At 35.3% G+C, this 18,344-nt stretch overlaps 1 protein-coding gene across 3 annotated transcripts in view; it reads right to left on the reverse strand.

Annotated features, from left to right (window-relative positions):
- Window positions 1–18,344, reverse strand: part of VRK2 (VRK serine/threonine kinase 2) — a 202,089-nt gene that overhangs the window by 109,154 nt on the left and 74,591 nt on the right. The window lies entirely within an intron of this gene.

Here is an 18,344-nt window from a genome sequence, read left to right on the forward strand (position 1 = left end):
AAAAAGAAAAGAAACTAGACCATCTTCTTAGACCATTACAAGAATAAGCAAAAAATGGATTAAAGTCTTAAATGTAAGACCCCAAACCATAAAACTCCTAGAAGAAAACAGGCAGTAAATTATCTGGCATTGCTCTTAGTAATATTTTTACTGACATACCTCCTTGGGCAAAGGAAACAAAGGGAAAAATAAATGGGACTACATCAAACTAAAAAGTTTTTGCACAGGAAAGGAAACCATAAATAAAACAAAAAAACTAAATGGGAGAAGATATTTGCCAATGACACTACATCTGATAATTTGTCAATATGCAAAATTTATAAATAACTTATTCAACTCAACACCAAAAAACCAAACCATCCAGTTAAAAAATGGGCAGAGGACCTGAATAGATATTCCTCCAGAGAGGACATACATGTGGCGACATGAAAAGATGTTCACTGTCACCAATCATCAAAGAAATGCAAACTAAAACGAGGTATCAACTCACAGCTGTCAGAATGGCGATCTTCAGTAAATCAATAAACAAGTATTAGGATGTGGAAAAAAGGAAACCCTTGTGCACTGTTGGTGGGATAGCAAATTGGTGCAGCCACTATGGAAAACAGTATGGGGATTCCTCAAAAAGTTAAAATTAGAGCCGGCCTGGTGGCTTAGGTGGTTAGAGCTCCATGCTCCTGACCCCAAAGGCTGCCAGTTCGATTCCCACATGGGCCAGTGGGCTCTCAACCACAAGGTTGCCGGTTCAAATCCTCGTGAGTCCCGCAAAGGATGGTGGGCTCCGCCACCCCCTACAACTAAGATTGAACACGGCACCCTCCCAGATGGCTCAGTTGGTGGGAGCGCGTCGTCTCAACCACAAGGTTGCCAGTTCAATTCTCACAAGGGATAGTGGGCTGAGCCCCCTTCAACTCACAAAGGCAACTGGACCTGGAGCTGAACGGCACCCTCCACAACTAAGACTGAAAGGACAACTTGACTTGGAAAAAAGTCCTGGAAGTACACACTGCTCCCCAATAAAGTCCTGTTCCCCTTCCCCAATAAAAATCTTAAAAAAAAAAAAAAAAGTTAAAATTAAAAGACCATCTTATGACCCAGCAATTCCACTTCTGGGTATTTATCCTAAGAAATACAAAACACTAATTGGAAAAGGTGGAAGCATCCCTATGTTCATTTCAACATTACTTACAATAACCAGGATATGGGGCAACCTAAGTGACAATTAACAGACCAGTGGATAAAGATGTGGTATGTATATACAATGGAATATTCCTTGGCAATAAAAGAGAATGAAATTTTACCATTTGGGGCAACATGGATGAATCTAGAGTAGCGGTGTCCAAACTGCGGCCTATGGGCCAACTGCGGCCTGCGATCCATTTTTTATTGGCCTGCAGCAAATTCCAAAAATATATTTAGTTTACTTAAATAAACCAGGTGAGGCAATTCGTACTTCACCTCGAGTGAGTGGCCCGGCTGTTTGTGTATTTTACCGAATATAGCCCTTGGTGAAAAACGATGAAAAAAGTTTGTACACCCCTGATCTAGAGGGTATTATGCTAAGTGAAATAAGACAGACAGAGAAAAACAAATAACCATATGATTTCACTTATATGCGGAATCTAAGGAACAAAATAAATGAACAAACAAAACAGAAAGAGACCCATAGATACAGAGAACAAACTGATGGTTGCCAGATGAGAGAGGGGTTGGGGCAGGGTGAAAAAGAAGAAGGGATTAAGGATTACAAATTGATAGTTACAAAATAGTCACGGGGATGTAAAGTACAACATAGAGAATATAGTCAATAATATTGTAACAGGTATATATAGTGCCTACATACATACTTGTGGATTTGGGGGGATTACTTCATAAATTATATAAATGTCCAATGACTATGCTATACACCTGAAACTAATAAAAATAATATTGAATGTCAACTGTAATTGAAAAAAAAAAAGTGTGTGGCTCATTGGCTAGCTACCTATTTTTTGAATAAAGTTTTTTTGGATAAAGTTTTTTTGGACCACAGCTATATCCATTTGTTTATGATCATCTGTGGCTGCTCCTACACTATGACGGCAGAGTTGAATTGTTCTGACAATGACTGGACTTTAAGCCTAAAATATTTACTATTTGGCCCTTTAAAAAATAGTTTGCTGGCCTATGGCATTCTTTTTCAAATGTTAGAAAGCACACAAATCATTTTGAGATGTTGTTAAGATGCCAGACCTTCATTCAGAAGGTCTGACATGAGACCTTAGATTTCTGTTTCTAAGAAGCTTCAGGTGATGCCAGTACACTTGGTTGTCACAGCACACTTTGAGTAGCATTGGCATAAGGTATATAATAATCTGTTCTGCTAGAGCTGGTTCTCAACCTGGGGAAAATTTGCCTCACGGACATTTACCAATTTCTGGAGACATTTTTGGTTGACACAACTAAGAGGACACACCATTGGCATCTATTGGATAAGGCCAGGGATGGCGTCCTACAATGTACAGGACAGGCCCTTACAACAAATAACTCTGCCCAATATGCCAGTAGTGATGCTGTTAAGAAATCTTGCATTGTGAGCCATGATTAGTCTTGAATGCACGTTAGAATCAATTAGGAAGCTATGAAAAAATATGAATACCCATTTAGTTCTAGCCATAGTAATGGGCACCAGACCTCCCCACCTGCTGTGAAACCCCATCAAATAAATACAACAATAAAGTTGGGCAAAATATATGTTGCAATTTATCAGACATAGGAAAAAAAAATAAAAAAGCAAGGCTGTGAATCTTGAGGAAAGGAAAACAACCCAGATCCCCAAAATGCTACAATTTAAGATGATACTTATTTTAGACCACCAATAAAAGTTTAAACAAGTCAGGACATGAGAAAGTCGAACCACTAATAAATTAACTGTCTGCCAGGCCTTTCTTTAAAGGAAGGCAATAAATGCTGGAATCACAAGAACTTAACATCCACAGTGTTCAACATACAATAAAACTTTACTAACATAATCAGGAAAATGTGACCCATGACTAAGAGAAAAAAAAAAAAAAAACTCAGCTACAACCCAGATGGTAGAATTATCAAACAAGAACAAAACATCTACATAAATATGGTCAAGGACTTAATGGAAAAGTTAAACATAATTAGTGAACAGATGAGGGACTCTCAGCAGAGAAATGGAAAACACAATGCACTTCTAGAACTGAAAAATACGATATGTGAAATGAAAAATGCACTGGCTAGGTTTAACAGCTAATTTGACAACCAATGTGAGGCCCAGCAGTAGAATATCGAAACGCAGTATGTGAAAGATAAAACACTAATTTGAAAAATGAACACAGCCTCAGTTATATTAGAAAAGGTAAAGCATTCTAACTTGTATGTATTTGGATCTCAGAAAGAGAAGTAAGAGGGATTAAGACAAGAAACAAAATTATAGCTGAAATTTTCCTAATGTGATGACATATATCAACAGATAAAAGAACCTCAATGAACTAAAAGCAGAATACACACAACACAACCATGCCTAGAAAACTAAAGATAAAAAAGATAAAAAAAGATAAAAAAGATAAAAAAAAGCAAATCTTAAAAGTAGCCAGAGGAAAGATACATTATGTACAGTATCAATGATAATAATAATTCCTAATTCTTATCAGAAAAAAACATACCCAAGAAGGCAGGAAAACATCTTTATAAAGTTCATAACAAAAAAATTCCATACCCAATGAGGCCTTCAAAATGAAGGTTAGGGACATTTATTAACAGGTAAGACAGAGTAAGAGCATTCTACTCTATTCCTCACAATAAGACTTCACACAAAAAAACAATAATTCACTCTGAAAGTTGTAGAAGGCAGACTGGATGGGGATTCAGGACATGAGGAATGACCTAGTTGTTAGTCTCTCACCACCAAGCCCCCTTTTTGGTTCATCCTAACGTGTTTCCCTGAAAATAAGCCCCAGTTAAGATTGTCAGCCAGACAGACGCATTTAGTACATTATGACGATGTTCCAGAAGAAGATGACATGACTGTATTTGAATAAATGTAGATTGTTGTACATGAAAAAATAAAACATCCCCTGAAAACACGCCCTAATGCGTCTTTTGGAGCAAAAATTAACATAAGACTGGTCTTATTTTTGGAGAAATACTGTATGTATCGCAGCCTGGGCCATAAAGCAGCCTACAATCTGAAACAATATGCACAGACCAAAAAAAGAAAAAAAGAGAAAAGAAAAAGGCCTAAAAAAGCCTGCTTTCTCTAAGCAATGGACTAGAGGGATGGCAGGTCTATAGGACAGAACCCTTTTGACTATATCTACTCTACATGAAAACCATGAAAGAAGCTGCAGCTCTCCCACTTTCCACCAGGTTCTGTGGAAGCTGGGATGGAGCCATGTGAAGTATCACCACTCTGTACTAACCAGGGAGCACACCTACCCTCCCAACTAAGCACTGAGAAGACCAGAGTGGAGCCCTACTGGCCATCCCCACACTAACAAGGCAGTATCTTTTCCCACTGGGTGTTATGGAAATTATGAGAGAGGGCCATGTCAACGATTCCCAGCCTGCAGTACTGAGGTGGCACCACCCCCCTCCCACCAGGTACTATGCAGACTGTAGGGGAGAGCTGTGTAGACTGTCCTTCCCTGCACTAACACAGGCAGAAGCAGTGCCTCTCCTGTACCCACCGGAGACTGTGCAGTAGAGTCCTACAGACCACATGTACCCTGCATTAAGCAAATATGAGCAAAGAGACAGCAATCCTCAAACACTGAGGGGAGAAGCTCTATTGACCATCACTGCCCTGCATTAAGCAAATGACAACAAAGAGGCAGCACCCCACATCCTCCTAACTAGAAAACCACACTCGTAGTAATTAATAGAACTACTAGAGAAAATCATCAAGGCTATAAAAGAACTTAATGATACCAAAAACCAATGGGATGTAACTGAAAATTATAGAGTACTCCACCCATAAATAGGAGAAATACATGTTCTTTTCAATTGCAATGGAACATTCACCGAGACAGACCAATATCCTGAGTCATAAAATAAACTTCAACAAATTTAATATAAAATTACACAAAATATGTTCTCAGACAATATAAATTGGAAATCAATAACAGAAAGAAAAAAAAATTCAAATACTTGAAAATTAAACAACACTTTTAATAACCAGGGCATCACAAAAGAAGTCTCAAGGCAAAGTACAAAATGTGTTGAACTAAGCAAAATAAAACCACAATACATATAGGGATTCATGGGATGCAGTTAAAATGGCACTTAGCAAGACATTTATAGCATTAAACGTTTATATTAGAAAAAAATTAAGAGTTCAAGTTAATAGCCTAACCTTCTACCTAAACTAGAAAAAGGAAAATAAACCAAAATCAAACAGAAGGAAAGAAATAATAGAGGAACTCTTCAAGCACTTGAATATTTTAAAAACACTTTTCTGAATCGGTCAAAGAGACCCATGATGAGAAACATAAAAATATATTGAACTGAATGAAAGTATTTCACAATATGTGGGGCATAGCTAACACAGTGCTAGAAGGGAAATCTATAATACTAAATACTTATATTGACAAAGAAGAAAAGTCACAATTCAATAACTGATGCTTAAGTTTCTACCTCAAGAAATTTGAAAAAGAAAAATCCAAGAGCAGAAATCAATGAAATTGACAACAGAAAAATAGGCAAAAATCAAACACACAAAAGCTGATTCTGCAAAAAGACCAATAAAATTGATAAACCAGACCAAAAAAGAAAACAACCAATAAAGAAAGAAATACTACTACAGATCCCACAGACATTTACAGGATTTAAATAAGGGAATAAATACTATGAGCAATTCTACACATAAAACTATGGCAGCTTAGATGAAATGCACCAATTCTTAGAAAACTACAAATTATTAAAAATAACTCAAAATGTAAGCAACATAAGGGAGTTTCTTTGTGGTCATTAGAACAGTTCTGTAGGATGACTGTGGTCTTTACATGATACATGTACTAAAATTTCATAGGAACACACACACACGCATGTAAAAATCGGTGAACAAATAAGGTCTGTATTTTATAGTAGTATACCAATGTTAATTCCTGGTTTTGAAAATCATAGTATGGTTATATACGATGATTTAATTGGGGGAAACATACATGGGAGTTTTCTATTTTTGCAATTTCTGAGTCTACAATTAATGAATTCAGAAATAAAACATAATTCTAGTTTTCCCCACACCACAGAAAGAAAAGGTGAAATACAGATACTTTCAGACAGACAAGAGTTGAGAGAATTAGTCTCTAGGAAATCTACACAATTAAAGGAATTTCTTTAGGCTGAAGGAAAATGATGCCAAATGTAAACTTGGTTCTATCAAAGGTCTGAAGAATTCCAGTAATAGTAAATATGGGGATATTTCAAACTTTATTCCCCCTTCCTTTCTTAATTTCTTTGAAAGAAAACTGACTTTTTAAAGCACAATAATAATGCATTGTGGAATTACATATTATTGTAAAAGCAAAGCATACGACAACAGAACAAAAGATGGCAGGATAAATGGAAATATACACGTATTTTTATAAGGGTCTTATATGTGAAGTGAAATTTTTACTCCAGGTAGACTGATGATAAGTTAAAGGTACTTGTAATTTCTAGAGCTGTGCTAATACAGTAGCTACTGGCCACATTTGACTTGAATGCTTGAAATATGGCTAGTCCAAATTGAGATGTGCTATTAATATAAAACATGATATTTTGACAATTTTAATATATAAAATGTTAAGTATCTAAATTTTTAAAATAATTTTTATAATAAAATATTACAATATTTTAGATATTCGTTCAGAGTATATTAAAACAAATTTTACTTGTTCTTTTAACTTTTTTAAATGTTGCTACTAAAAGATTTAAAATTACATATATGGCTCACATTATATTTCTATTAGAGTTGTTCTAGACCAAGGGCTTACAAACTTTTTCTTTAAAAGGACAGATGGTAAATATTTTAAGATTTTCCAGCCATACAGGCTCTGTTGCAACTACTCAGCTCTGCCACTATAGCATAAAAGTAGCTATAGACAATAAGAGAATGAATATAGTTAGGTACTAAATAATAAAACTATTCACAAAAATAGGTAGCTGGCTGAATTTGTCCCATAGGCCATAATTTGCTGAATCCACAGTGTAATGACTAAAAAAACTGAAAAAGAAACCAAACCAACTAAACAAACAAACAAACAAAAAACCCAAAGATGTATAGTTTAAAAGTCAAGTGAAGAGTGATAAATTCTCAATTAGTCCAAAAGAATGAGGGAAGTAAAAAGTGAAAATAAATGGGACAAAAACAAAGTAAATAGCAAGACTTTTGATTAAGCCGACCTATACCAATAATTACACTAAATACACTAAATGGAAATGGACAGATTAAAAAAATGGACAGTGTAAATAATTACACTAAATGGAAATGGACAGATTAAAAGGCAGAGTTTGATAGGTTGTACAAAAAAGCAAGACAACTGCTATTTACAAAAGCACACATATAAAAAAAGACACACAAAACAAAAACATTAAAAATAAAAGGATAGGAAAGGACACACCATGTAAATACTAATCATAGGAACACTAGAATGTTAATATAAAACCAGACCAAGTAGAATTCAAGATGAGAGTGTTGACAGATACAAGAAAGATGTTTCATAAATATAAACAGAACAGTTCACGAAGATGTAACAGTGGTTTTGACTTCCAGTCATGATGGTGGAGTAAGTAAGCACTGTGTTCATGTCCTCCCATGACCACATCAAAATTAAAGCTAAATTATAAAACAGTCATTATTGAGAACCATATGAAGACTGGCTGAACAGAAGTCCTATACTTATGGATATAAAGAAGAAGCCATGTGAACACTGGGAGGAGGGGTAGAAACACAGAATGGGCAGGTCCCACATCCACAGTGTGGCAATTAAGAATCAAGAGGGATATCTCATTTGTGGAGGTCCATACACTCTGAGGAGTGAGGTGTCCAGCCCTACACCAGGCTCCCCAGCCCAGGGCTCCAGTGTCGGGAGGAGGAGTCCCCATAACATCGGGCTGTGAAAACCAGCAGGGATTGCATCCGATTGAGATGGAGAGTTGCTGGAGTCCCAGGCATTCCCTTTGAGGGGATTGCACACAGATGTGGAAACTCACAGACACACTCACTTTGAGTTGCTGTGTGGGAGAGGGGGTAGAGGGTGGCAGCTTAACAAGTGCCGGGGACATACGAGGAGGAACTAAACTGACTGACTTCAGGACGAGGGCAGAGGGGCAGGGGTCAGCACAGCTCTCTCCGGGTACAAAAACACTGGCAAGCCACATTGCTCTTTTGTTGTGCCCTCCCCCCACTCAGCCGACCCAGAGCAGGCAGGCACCAAATCTGAGCTTTCCATTCACCTGGCTAACACTGTTCATACTGCCTTCATGATTCCCTAAAACCCCACCCCACCCAATTCACAAGCTTGGCCCGAGATGCTTACAGTGGCTTTTTCTGGCCTGACTCTGCAGACTTTCCTAAAATCTCAAAAGATACACAAACCCCAAACAAGCATCAGTTGGCTTTGGCTTGCCCTGTACCTCCTGCTACGCAGCCCTAAATCTGGCAAAAGAGGCAACTTGTTTCAACTTGCATTGTGACACTCATCAGGGGGCCCCAAGCCTGGCATATGCTGCAGCCAGTGTTGGCCTGGAACATAGCTTCAAATAAGTGGCCACAAACCTGGCAGAGGAGGCTGGTTTGACCACAGTTACACTGTGGAGGCTGTGTAAGAAGAGGCTGACCACAGTTACACTGTAGTGCCCACCAGAGTTTCTAAGCCTGGCACTGGTGGCATCCAGCCTCAGTTTATAGCATAGTCTCTCCCAAATACCTCCAGGCCCAGCACAAGCAGCAACCAACCACAGATCATTCTGTAGCTCTCACTAGGTGGGCCCAAGCTGGGCACAAACTGGCTGACCTTGGCCTGCAATGAGCCTCTCCCCAAAGCCTCCACAACCAACAAACCCAGTGGCTGGCTTCAGACCACAAATGACACAAAGGGTTGACTTGGCTGGCACCAGTGCCCTAGTAAAGCAACTCCCACTCCGTAGGGTATCCCCTCACACAACAGCTTGTCCACTGAAGTCACGGCAATTTGCACAGCCAGTCAGTCTGAGGGTCAATCCCACCCAAAGATGTACCAACAGCAATCAAGGCTAAAATACAATAGAAGGGCACACAAAAGACACTCCTGGAGCACCCTGGCTCAGGTGAACTGCACCACCAGAGTGCAGAGACTGCACCTCCAGAGTTCACAGGATACCTAATACATAAGACTACTCTGGGAGACACAGCAGGTATACCCATACATATAAACACATGGAGTCAGCCAAAATGAGAAGACAAACATATCCCAAATGAAAACAAACATAACCAGGACAAAACTCCAGAAAAAGAACTAATGGGAAACAAACAATTTACCAGATGCAGAGTTCGAAATACTGGTTGTAAGGATAAGCAATGAACTTAGGGGAAGAACAGATGAACTCAATGGGACTCTAAACAAGAGAAAAAAAAGTCAAAAATGAAGAATACAATAGCTGAAATGAAAAACACATTAGGAGGAATTAATAGCAGTTAGATGAAGCAGAGAATTGAATCAGCAATCTGACAGACATGGTAGCAGAAAACATCCAATCAGAACAACAAAAATAAAAAAAAATAAAAACAAGCTAATTTAAACCTCTGGAACAACATCAAGCCTAACAACATTCACATTCTAAGGGTACCAGAAGGGGAAGACAGAGAGAGCAAAAGACTAACAACCTATTTGAATAAACAATGACTGAAAAATTCTCTATCCTGGTGAAGGAAAAAGACTACAAATCTAGGAAGTGCAGAGTCCCAAATTATATGAACTCAATGATGCCCACACCAAGACACATAATTACAATTCCATAGGTTCGAGACAGAGACAACCTTAAAAGTAGCAAGAGAAAAGCAGTTAGTTTTGTACAAGGGAGCTCCCATAAGACTGTCAGCTGATTTCGCAACAGAAACTTTTCAGGACAAAGGGGAATGGAAGACCTACAACCAAGATTGCTCTACACAGAAAGGCTATCATTTAGAATCAAAGGAGAGTTTCCTAGACAAGAAAAACCTAAAGTTCATCACCACAAAACAAGTACTACAAGAAATGTTAAAGGGACGTCTTTGAATAGAAAATGAAAGACCAAAAATGTGAATAAGAAAATATAGGAAATAAAAAAAATTCTCATGGCAAAGCAAACAGTAAAAGCAGTGGATCAACCAAAACTAAAACTAGTACAAAGGTTAAACGTCAAAAGTAGGAAGATTATGTATAATTACAATAATCAATTAAGGGATACACACAAACACACGATAAAAGGAAAAGAAAAATGATGAAAACAAACAAACAAACAAACAGGAAGATGAGTAAATATTATAGCTTTTTAGAATGTGTTTGAAACTTAAGCAACTGTCAACTTAAAATAGACAGCTATAAACACAGCTTGATATATAGGAAGCACATGGTAACCATAAACCAAAAGTCTACAAGAGATATAAAAGAAATAAGAGAAAGAAATCCAAACACAACCCAAATATAAATTATCAACATGTAAGAAAAGAGATCAAAAGAAAAAGAAATGAATAGAAAATAACTACAAAAACAATCAGAAAACAATAATAAAATGGTAGTAACTACATATCTGTCAATAACTGCTTTAAATGTAAATGGACTAAATGCTCCAATAAAAAACCATGGTGGTTGAATGGATAAAGAAACAAGACCCATGTATATGCTGCGCATAAGAGATCCACTTCAGATCAAAAGACACATACCGACTGAAAGTAAAAGGATGGAAAAAGATGTATCATGCAAATGGAAACAAAAAAGAACTGTGGTAGAAATACTTACATCAGACAAAATAGACTTTAAAACAAGGGCTGTACCAAAAGACAGAGAAGGACATTTCATAATGATAAGGGGATCAATCCAACAAGAGGATATAACTCTCATAAACATCTACTTGTATGCACCCAACATAGGAGCACATTAATATATAAAGCAAATATTGAAGGACATAAAGGGAGAGATCAACAGTAATACAGTCATAGTAGGGGACTTTAACATCCCATTAAAATCTGTTGAAAGATCATTCAGACAGAAAATCAACAAGGAAACAGTGGCCTTAAATGATACTTTATACCAGATGGACTTAATTGATATTTTTAGGACATTTCACCAAAACACCAGAAAATACATTTTCACAAATGCACCTGGAACATTTTCCAGAGTAGACCACATGTTAGGTCACAAAACAAGCTTGGTAAATTTAAAACTGAAATCATATCAAGCACCTGCTCTGATCACAATGGTATAAAAATAGAAATCAATTACAAAAAGAAAACTGAAAACACAAACCCAGAGTCTAAGTAACATGTTAAACAATGAATGGATTAACAATGAGATCAAAGGAGAAATCAAAAGGTAACTTAATACAAATGAAAATGAAAACACAAGAACCCCAAATCTGTGGGACACAAGCCAAAGCAGTTCTCAGAGGGAAATTTATACCAATACACGTCTTTCTCAAGAAACAAGAAAAATTTCAAATAAAAAAATCTAACCTTATGCCTAAAACAACTAGAAAAAGAAGAACAAAGTGCAAAGTGAGTAGACACAAGGCAATAATAAAGATCAGAGTGGAAATCAATGAAATAGAGTTTTAAAAAATAGCAGAAAATACCAAGGAAACCAAAAGCTATTTTTTGGAAAAGATAAAAAAATAAATTGATAAACCATTTAACCAGACTAATCAAGCAAAAAAGAGAGAGGGCCCAAATAAATAAAATCAGAAATGAAAGAAAAGTGACAACTGACGCCACAGTAATACAAGATTATCAGGAAATACTAAGAACAATTACATGATAACAAATTGCACAATATGGGAATGGATAAATTTCTAGAAACATACAATCTTCCAAGGCTGAATCAAGAAAAAGCAAAAATCTGAACAGATAACTACTAACTAAGTCAAATCAGTAATTAAAAAACTCCCAATAAACAAAAGCCCTGCACCAGATGGCTTCAGCAATGAATTTTACCAAAAAAAATCAAAGAAGAATTAATACCTATCCTTCTCAAAATAAAGAAGTCGAAGAGCCCAGTTCATTTAATGAGGCCATCATCACCCTGATACCTAAACCAGACAAAGACATTACAAAAAAAGAAAATTATACACCAATGTCCCTGATGAACATAGATGTAGAAATTCTCAACATATTAGCAAACCGAATCAATAATACATTAAAAAGATCATACACCATGATTAAGTGGTATTTATTCCCAGGATACAAGGCTGGTTCAATATCTGCAAATCAATTAACATGATACACCACATAAACAAAATGAAAAATAAATCATATGATCATATCAATAGATGCAGAAAAAGCATTTGACAAAATCCAACATTTATGATAAAAAATTCTTAGCAAAGTGGAGATAAAGGGAATATACCTCAATACAATAAAGACAACATGTGACAAACACACAGCTAACATCATACTCAATGGTGAAAAGCTGAAAGCATTATTTTTTAAGATCAGGAACAAGACAAGGATGTCTGCTTCCACCACTTTTATTCAATACAGTATTGGAAGTCCTGGCCACAGCAATCAGACAAGAGAAAGAAAAAAAAGGAGGCATCCAAATGGGAAAGGAAGAAGTAAAACTGTCATTATTTGCAGATGACATAATAGATACTACATATAGAGAACACTCAAGAATCCACCAAAAAAATTATTAGAACTGATAAATGAATTCGGTAAAGTGATAGGACACAAAATGACTATTCAGAAATTGGTTTCATTTTTATACAATAACTATAAGAAAGAGAAATTAAGAATCCCTTTTATTACTGCATCAAAAAGAATAAAATACCAAGGAATAATTTAATCAAGGAGATAAAATACCTATACTCGAAAAACTGTAAGTATTGAAGAAATTAATTGAAGAAGATACAAATAAAATGGAAGCACATACCATGCTCATGGATAGGAAGAATTAACATGTTAAAATGTCCATACTATCCAAAGAAATCTACAGACTCAAGGCAATCTCTATCAAAATACCAAGGGTATTTTTTACAGGACTAGAACAAATAATCCTAAAATTTATATGGAACCACAGCAATAGCAATATTGAGAAAAAATAACAAAGTTGGAAGTATAACTTTACCTAATATCAAAACTATACTACCAAGTTATGGTAATTAAAATAGCATGGTATTGGGACCAAAACAGACTCATAAATCAATGGAACAGAATAGAGCCTAAAAATAAACCCTTGCTTAAATGGTCCTTTAATCTCTGACAAAGGAGGCAAGAATATACAGTTAGGTAAAGACAGTCTTTTCAATAAATGGTGTTGGGAAAACTGGACACATACATGCAAAAGAATGAAACTGGATCACTTGCTTACACCACATACAAGAATAAACTCAAAATGGATTAAAGACTTAATGTAACACCCAAATCATAAAACTCCTACAAGAAAACATAGGCTGTGAACTCGCATTGCTCTTAGTAATACTTTTTTGATATATGTCCTTGGGCAAGGGAAACAAAAGAAAAAGTAAGTGTTACTACATCAAACTAAAGAGATTTTGCACAGTAAAGGAAACCATCAACAATATGAAAAAATAGCCTACTGAGTGGGAGAAGATATTCACCACTGATACATCCAGTAAGAGGTTAATGTCCAAAATATATAAGGAACTCGTACAAGACACACACACACACACACACACACACACACACACACACACACACACACACACTCACACAGCCACCCACCAGAATCCTATTAAAAAATGGGCAGAAGACGTAAATAGACATTTCTCCAAAGAGGACATACAGATGGCCAATAAACATAAGAAAAGATGCTCAACATCAGTAATCATCAGGGAAATGCAAATTAAAACCACAATGAGATATCATCTCGCACATGTCAGAATGGCTATCATCAATAAATCAATAAACTACAAGTGTTGGCCAGGACTTGGAGAAAAAGGAAACCTCATGCACTATTAGTGGGACTGCAAGTTGGTGCTGCCGCCTTGGAAAACAGTATGGAGATTCCTCAAAAAATTAAAACAGGACTACCAAATGATCCAGTAATTCCACTTTTGATATTTATCCAAAGAAATCCAAAACACTAATTCAAAAAGATACATGCAGCCCTATGTTCACTGCAGCATTATTTACAATAGTCAATATGAATCCACAATTACAGCTGAAGCATTTTAATACTTCTTTGTCATCAGGTGACAAAAAACAGGAGGACAAAAATAAAGCAAAATAGTAAGGATATAGAAAATTTGAAAAGTACTAGCAAACAGTTTAACCTAATTAATATTTATTGAATAGCATAGCCCAAACTTCAGAATAAACATTCTTTACAAAAGGAACATTCACCAAGGTAGACTTTCTGGGCCATAAAACAAGTTTTAACGAATTTGAAAGGATTGCAGTAATATAGGATATGTTCTGAAGACAATTTATAAGAAATCAGTAACAAAGAGATACCCAGAAAAATCTTTAAAATATTTAGGGATTAAAGAACATACTGTTGAATAATCCATGGTTCAATGAATAAGCAAAGGAAATTAGAAAATATACTACTGAACAGTAATAAAAACATCAAAATTTGTGTAATACAGCTAAAGCAGTGCCTAAAAATCTAGAGTTAACTATATTTCAGGAAAGCAAAAAAGGCTTAAAACCAATAATTTAAGCTTTCACTTTATGAAGCTGAAAAGAACAAATTAAACTCAAAATAAGAAAGAAGGAAATGATAAAAAATGGAAATTAATGAAATAGAAATCAGATCAACAGTAAATAAATCAACAAATTCAAAGGTTGGTTCTTTGAAAAGATTAGTAGAAATGATTGGCATGTAGCTAAACTATCAAAAAAAAAAAAAGAATAAATAAACGAAAAGTCGCCATTATCAGGAATGAAAGAGGAGACATCAATATGGAGCTTGAAGATTCTAAAAGGATAATAATTTGACAAGTTAGATGAAATGGACAAATTCCTTGAAAGATACAAATTACCAAACTGACAGAAGAAGAAAATCTAATGATCACTATATTTGTTATAGAGAGAAAATTCATAATTTAAAATTTTTCTACAACAAAACTCTAGACTCTGATGGTTTTCTTGCTAAATAAAGTCTATCAAACATTTATAAAAGACAAATCTTACTGCAACATTTTATGAAAATTGACCCTCTAATAATGACCTGAAGACAAAACCACACAAGGACATTATGAGAAAAGTAAATTACAGACCAATATCTCTCATCAAAAATCTTTAATGAAATAATAGCAAATTGAATTCAGTATGACAACAGATCATAAGTGGGGTTTATCCCAGATACAAAAGATTGAATTAACATTCAAAAATCAATGTAATTCATCATACTATTAAAGGAGAAAAATTATATGATCATCTCAATAGATCTATAAAAAGCATTTAATACCCACTTTTGAGTTTATTTTTCAACAAACTACAAATAACATGAAATTTCCTTTGCCTGATAAACAGCATTTAAGAAGAACAGCGAACACCATAGTTATTAGTGAAAGAATGAATGCTTTCCCCATTAAGATCCGGAGCAAAGCAAGGATGCCCACTCTCAGTACTTCTACTCAATGTAGGGTCCTGGCAGGAGTAATAACCATTAAAAATAAATAAATAAAATAAATAAAGGCATACATGTTGTAAGGGAAGAAGCAAAGCTCTATTTATAAACAACATGTTTGACTATGTAGAAAATCCTAAGAATGTACAAAAAAACTACTAGAATAAGTGATCCTAAGAAGATCCAAAGACACAAGGTCAGTGTACAAAATCAACTGTATTCCTATATCCAAGCAACAAATAACTGGTATTTAAATTTTTTTAGATGACATTTACATCAAGATCAAAACTAAAATATTTATTAGAGATAATTTTAATGGAAGATGTGTAAGCTGTCTACACTGAAAAATACAAAACATTGTTGAGAAAAATTAAAGAAGATCTATATAAATGGAGAGAAGTATGAGGTCCATGAATTGGAGGACTCAATGTTGTTGGGATTTCAGTTCCCCCTAAACTTTAGATCTTTAGAGTTAGTATAGTCCCACTCAAAATCCCAGTGTGGTTTTTAGTGAAAACAACCTTAAATATGGTTCTTAAATATGAGGGAGGGGACAAGGACCTAAAATGGCCATTCTTGAAAAAAAGACAATGGTGGAAGGACTTGCACTACCTAATTTCAGAACTTGATATAAAGCTACAGTAATGGGTGCATTGTGATGCTGGTGTAAGGATAGACAAATAGCATGATAGAAGAGACAGTTCAGAAAAAGACCCACTCTACGGGAGTACAGTCTGCTGACTTTTGACAGGGCTCCCAAGAAATTGAATTAGGAAGAGGAAAATCTTTTTAACAAATGATGGTGGGGCAGCTGGCTTTCTATATAGAAAAGGATGAACCTCAACCCCTACCTCTCACCATACACAATAACTGATTTGAGATGGCTCATAGATCCAAACACAAAAGCTAAAACTATAAGCCTTTTAAAAATATACATAAATAACAAAATAACTTTGTGACCTTGAGGTAGGCAAAGGTTTCTTAGGTTTCTATACCAAAAAAAAAAAAAAAATGATAAAGAAAAATATTAATTGAACTTCAAATAAAAGTAAATAACTTCTGCTCATCAAAGACACTATTAAGTAAATGAATAGGCAGACTGTACACCATGGAGAAGATATCCACAATACAGATATTGGACAGAAGACTTATATGTGAAATATATAAAGAATTCCTACAACTCAATAATAAAAAGACAATCTGCTAAATAAAAATGGATCAAAACACTTGAAAAGACACTTCATAAAAGAAGATATATGAGTGGGTAGTTAGCACATGAAAATATGCTCTAAATTATTAGCCATCAGGTAAATGATAACTAGAATCACCATGAGATACCAATATACTCGTGTTGGAATGGCTAAAATTAAAAAGACAACACCAAATGTTGGGAAGGATGTGAAATGGCTGGAACTCTCATACATTACTGGTGGGAGTATAAAATGGAAACAGTTTGTCAGCTTTTTATAAAATATGCATCTGTCCTATGACCCAGCAATTCCACCTCTCAGGAGAAACAAAACATGTCCATCGAAGGAACTGTGTCGGAATGTGTATAGCAACTATATTTGTGATGATTAGAACCAGGGGTAGCCCAGGTGTCTATTAATAAGAGATTGGATATGTGAATTATGATATAGTTATACAATGGAGTACTACTCAACAAGAAAAATACCTAATTACTAATACATGCAACAGTATGGATAAATCTCAAAATACATACTGAGTGAAAGGAGCCAGACAAAAACAGAGTACATACTGTATGACTACATGTATGTGAAACTCTAGAAGAGGCAAAACTAATCTAGTGATGAGAAGCAGAATATCAGAACAGTGTTTATCTCTGGGGGAAGGGGACTTCCTGAGAAAGGGAACAAAAAACTTTCTGGAGTGATAAAATCCACACACACATATATTGCCATCCCAATAAAAATGAATGGATTTCTTTGCTTGGAACCTGGGCATCAGTATTTTTACAGTCCTTCTGTACCCCCCATACACAGGTAATTCTGGTGCATAGGAAGAATTGAAAAAGAGCACTCAAAACTCTCTATTTTGTCACCATGTAATATTTGTCTTTAATTTTACAAATGGGAATTATGAAATGACCATTTGATGTAGATTCCTTTACAATTAAAAATTAAAAATTCCGTTATTTTGTAACAGAATAAATAAATGCAAAAGATTCTTATTAGTACTAAAAAACCATTTCTCTCTCTGGATAAACTTGTATGCTTGCTGGTTGGATGAGAAATGACTAGTATACTTCTAATTTTTGCCTTGGCTGTCAAGAAGTTCAGAGCCAAATTCAGTGCTCAGTTTATTCGTTAACATCCCAGCTGCCTGATATACCAAGTTTTGGGAGGAGGGGGTGGGAAATAGAAGGTGAGGGTATTTAACTATCCTGTTGCACACTGTAAACTATCTCAAATTACTTTGGGAAAATGGTTTTTCGGAAAATTTGGGAAAATTTATATATATAAATCATATATATACATATATAAATGAATTATATATATGATTTATATATATATATATATAAATCATATAAAATGTTGGCCATTTTGAAAAAAGTATTTTTTCAGTGCA

The sequence above is a fragment of the Rhinolophus hipposideros genome, assembly GCF_964194185.1.
Source record: "Rhinolophus hipposideros genome assembly, chromosome: 12".
Lineage (NCBI taxonomy): Eukaryota > Metazoa > Chordata > Mammalia > Chiroptera > Rhinolophidae > Rhinolophus > Rhinolophus hipposideros.